General features: G+C 39.1%; 1 long non-coding RNA gene across 1 annotated transcript; it reads left to right on the forward strand.

Annotated features, from left to right (window-relative positions):
- The first annotated feature begins 1186 nt into the window (after positions 1-1186).
- Positions 1187-4595, forward strand: LOC141728423 (uncharacterized). The gene is made up of 2 exons (XR_012579319.1): positions 1187-1442; positions 1673-4595. It is a non-coding gene; the product is annotated as an uncharacterized LOC141728423 (long non-coding RNA).
- The last annotated feature ends 460 nt before the right edge of the window (positions 4596-5055 follow it).

A 5055-nucleotide genomic window follows, 5' to 3' on the forward strand; every position in this document is an offset into this window, starting at 1 on the left:
CCTGGGATTCTCTGGGGTTCCTTTTTTTTTTTGGGATGATCCTGGATTTTCCTGGGATTTTCTGAGGTTTTTTTGGGGTTTCCTGGAATTTTTTGGGGATTTCCTCACATTCTTTCGGGGTTTTTTTTTGGGATCATTCCCAGTTTTCCTGGGATTCTCTGGGGTTTCTTTTTTTTGGGATGATCCCAGATTTTCCTGGGATTTCCTGAGGTTTTTTTGGGGTTTTCCTGGGATTTTCTGGGATCATTTTGGGTTTTCCTGGGGATTTTTTTGGGGTTTTCCTGGAATTTTTTGGGATTTTTCTCAGATTCTTTTGAGGGTTTTTTTTGGGATCATTCCCAGTTTTCCTGGGATTCTCTGGGGTTTCTTTTTTTTTTGGGATGATCCCAAATTTTCCTGGGATTTCCTGATTTCCTGAGGTTTTTTTCGGGTTTTCCTGGAATTTTCCCAGGGATTTTTTGGGGTTTTTCTGGGATCGTTCTGGGTTTTCCTGGGGATTTTTTGGGATTTTCCTGGAATTCTCCTGGGATTTTTTTGGGAATTTTCTGGGGTTTTCCTCAGATTCTTTGGGGGATTTTTGGGATCATTCCCAGTTTTCCTGGGATTCTCTGGGGTTTCTTTTTTTTTGGGATGATCCCAGATTTTCCTGGGATTTCCTGAGGTTTTTTGGGGTTTTCCTGGGATTCTCCAGGAATTTTTTTTGGGTTTTCCAGGAATTTTCTGGGATTTTTCTCAGATTCTTTGGGGGATTTTTTGGGATCATTCCCAGTTTTCCTGGGATTCTCTTGGATTTCTTTTTTTTTGGGATCGTTTTGGGTTTTCCTGGGATTTCCTGAGGGTTTTTTGGGGTTTTCCTGGGATTCTCCAGGGATTTTTTTGGGGGTTTTCCTGGAATTTTCTGGGGTTTTCCTGTGAATTTCTGGGGTTTTTTTTTGGTTTTGGATCATTCTGGGTTTTCTGGGATCATTCTGGTTTTTCCTGAGGTTTTTTGGGATTTTTTTGAGGTTTTTTTGTGGGATTTTCCAGGATTTTTTGGGGATCATTCCAGGTTTTCCTGGGGGGTTTTTTTGGGGTTTTTCCTGGGATTTTCTGTGAATTTTTTTTGGGATCATTCCCAGTTTCCCTGGGATTTTCTGGGGTTTTTTTGGGATTTTCTGGGGGTTTTTTTTGGGATTGTTCCGGATTTTCTGGGTTTTTTTGGGATTTTTTGGGGATTTTTTTGGGATTTTCTGGGGGTTTTTTTTGGGGATTGTTCCGGATTTTCCTGGAATTCTCTGGGGATTTTTTTGGGTTTTTTTGGGATTTTCTGGGGTTTTTTTTGGGATTTTCTGGGGGTTTTTTTGGGATTGTTCCGGATTTTCCTGGAATTCTCTGGGGTTTTTTTTTTGGGATTTTCTGGGGTTTTTTTGGGATCATCCCCATTTTTTCAGGGTTTTTCTGAGGTTTCTTTTGGGATTTTCTGGGGGTTTTTTTTGGGATTGTTCCGGATTTTCCTGGAATTCTCTGGGGGATTTTTTGGGGTTTTTTTTGGGGATTTTTTTGGGATTTTCTGGGGGTTTTTTTGGGATTGTTCCGGATTTTCCTGGAATTCTCTGGGGATTTTTTTGGGTTTTTTTGGGATTTTCTGGGGGTTTTTTTGGGTTCATCCCCATTTTTTCAGGGTTTTTCTGAGGTTTCTTTTGGGATTTTCTGGGGGTTTTTGGAATTGTTCCCAGTTTTCCTGGGATTTTCTGGGAATTTTTTGGTGGGTGGTTCCCAGTTTTCCTGGGATTCTCCCGGTTTTTTTTGGGAATTTTTTGGGGGGAAGGAGCTGCAGGAATGGGGATTTTTCCTGGGATAACTGGAATTTCTTGGGAGAAAAAAAATGGGAATTGCAGGAGTGGGAAGGAACTGGAGCTGGGAAATCCCAAATGGGAGAAATCCCAAATGGGAAATTGTGGAATTCCCAAAATGGAAGATTTTGGGATGGAAAATCCCAAAGAGAAAAAAATTCCTGGATTAAAAAAAAAAAAAAATTCCAGATGAAAAATTCTGGATGAAAAAAAAAAAATAATCCCAAGAGGGAAATTCTGGATGGGAAATTCCAGAAGAAAATCCCAAAATGAAAAATTCTGGATAGAAAATTCCAGATGGGAAATTTGGGATGGGAAATCCCAAAGGGAAAAATCCCAGATTAAAAAAAAATAAAAATCCCAAATGGGAAATTGTGGAATTCCAGATAGAAAATTCCGGATGGAAAATTCCAGATGGAAAATAGAAAATCCCAAATGGAAAATCCTGGAATTCCCAGATGGAAAATCCCAAATGGAAAACCCTGGAATCCCAAATGGAAAATCCTGGATGGGAAACCCCAAATGGAAAATTCTGGATGAAAAATTCCAGAGGGAAAATCTCAAATGGAAAATCCTGAAATTCCTGGATGAAAAATTCTGGATGAAAAATCCCAAATGGAAAATTTCAAATGGAAAATCCCAAATGGAAAATCCCAAATGGAAAATTCCAAATAGAAAATCCCAAATGGAAAATCCTGGATGGGAAACCCCAAATGCAAAATTCTGGATGAAAAATTCCAGAGGGGAAAATCCCAAATGGAAAATCCTGAAATTCCTGGATGAAAAATTCTGGATGAAAAATCCCAAATGGAAAATTCCAAATGGAAAATCCCAAATGGAAAATCCCGAATGGGAAATTGTGGAATTCTGGAATTCCTGGATGAAAAAATTCTGTGTGGAAAATCCCAAATGGAAAATCCTGGAATTCCCAACTGGAAAATCCAGGATGGAAAATGGAAAATCCCAAAGGGAAAATCCTGGAAGAAAATCCCAAATGGAAAATCTCAAATGGAAAACCCTGAAAATCCAAATGGAAAATCCTGGATGAAAAATTCCAGAGGGAAAATCTCAAATGGAAAATCCTGAAATTCCTGGATGAAAAATTCTGGGTGAAAAATCCCAAATGGAAAATTCCAAATAGAAAATCCCAAAGGGAAAATCCCAAATGGAAAATCCCAAATGGAAAATCCAGGATGGAAAATGGAAAATCCCAAAGGGAAAATCTCAGAAGAAAATCCCAAATGAAAAACCCCAAATCCCAAATGGAAAATTCTGGATGAAAAATTCCAGAGGGAAAATCTCAAATGGAAAATCCTGGAATTCCTGGATGAAAAATTCTGGATGAAAAATCCCAAAAAATACCAAATGGAAAATTCCAAATGGAAAATTCCAAATGGAAAATTCCAAATAGAAAATCCCAAATGGAAAATCCAGGATGGAAAATGGAAAATCCCAAAGGGAAAATCTCAGAAGAAAATCTCAAATGGAAAATCCTGAAATTCCCAGATGGAAAATCCCAAATGGAAAATCCTGGATGGAAAATTCCAGAGGGAAAATCTCAAATGGAAAATCCTGAAATTCCTGGATGAAAAATTCTGGATGAAAAATCCCAAATGGAAAATTCCAAATAGAAAATCCCAAATGGAAAATCCCAAATGGAAAATCCCAAATGGAAAATCCCAAATGGAGAATCCAGGATGAAAAATGGAAAATACCAAAGGGAAAATCCTGGAAGAAAATCCCAAATGGAACATCTCAAATGGAAAACCCTGAAAATCCAAATGGAAAATCCTGGATGAAAAATTCCAGAGGGAAAATCTCAAATGGAAAATCCCAAAATTCCTGGATGAAAAATCCCAAATGGAAAATTCCAAATAGAAAATTCCAAATGGAAAATCCTGGATGGAAAATGGAAAATCCCAAAGGGAAAATCTCAGAAGAAAATCTCAAATGGAAAATCCTGAAATTCCCAGATGGAAAATCCCAAATGGAAAATCCTGGATGAAAAATTCCAGAGGGAAAATTCCAAATAAAAAATCCTGGAATTCCCAAGTGGAAAATCCAGGCTGGAGAATTCCTGGCAGACTCCAGGTCTCTTGGAATGGGATTTTTTTTTGGGAAAATCCAAATTTTTAGGGAAAATTCCACCCTCAGGCTGCTCCAGATGGACTTGGAAGGACAGAAAATTGGGAATTTTGGGATTTTTCCATAATTTTGGAATTTTTCCATAATTTTGGGATGCGTTTCTGCAGTTTTAGGAGTTCCTGCCTGGAAGAATTCCCAGATTTTTGGGCTTTTTTTTGGGGATCCTGAAGAATTCCCAGAAAAAAAAAATGGGAGAATAATTTGGGGGATTTTTGGGATTTTCAGATTCCTGGGATCCAACTGGATTTGGGGTGGGGGAAAAATCGGGAAATTCCTGAAAGCAAAACTGGAAAAGTCCCCAAAAAACCTCGGGAATGACAAAGAGAGGGATGGGGAGAGAAAAACTTCGGGAATTCTGGGATTGGCTCCCAAAAATCTGCAGAAATTTGAGGATTGTTGGGATTTTTCTCCCAAATTCCGGCTTTTTCCAAAATTCCAGATATCTTCCCAAAATTCTGGGGTTCTTTCCCAAAATTCCTCGGTTTTTTCACCAAATCCGGGGTTTTTCACAAAATTCCATCTCTTTTCCCCGAATTTCCGTGGTTTTTTCCCAAAATTTCATGGTTTTTTCCCAAAATTCCGGGTTTTTCCCCAATAAACACCGATGTTGGCACTGCGGCCTCAGGAGTGTCGGGAATTTTGTTGGGAATTTGGGAATTGGGAATGGGGTTGGGATATTTGGGAATAGGGTTGGGATAATTGGGAATTGGGAATGGGATAATTGGGAATTGGGAATGGGATAATTGGGAATAGGGTTGGGATAATTGGGAATATGGCTGGGATATTTGGGAATGGGATTGAGAATTGGGAACTGGGATTGGGATAAACTGGAATGGGGTTGGGAACTGGGATTGGGATTGGGAATGGGATAATTGGGAATGGGGTTGGGATATTTGGGAATGGGAATTAGGATATCAGGAATGGGATTGGGATAATTGGGAATGGGATTGAGAATTGGGAACTGGGATTGGGATAAACTGGAATGGGGTTGGGAACTGGGAATGGGATTGGAATAGGAATAATTGGGAATAGGATTGGGATAAACTGGAATGGGATTGGGAACTGGGAACGGATAACT

The sequence above is a fragment of the Zonotrichia albicollis genome, chromosome 3, assembly GCF_047830755.1.
Source record: "Zonotrichia albicollis isolate bZonAlb1 chromosome 3, bZonAlb1.hap1, whole genome shotgun sequence".
In the NCBI taxonomy this organism is placed as follows: domain Eukaryota; kingdom Metazoa; phylum Chordata; class Aves; order Passeriformes; family Passerellidae; genus Zonotrichia; species Zonotrichia albicollis.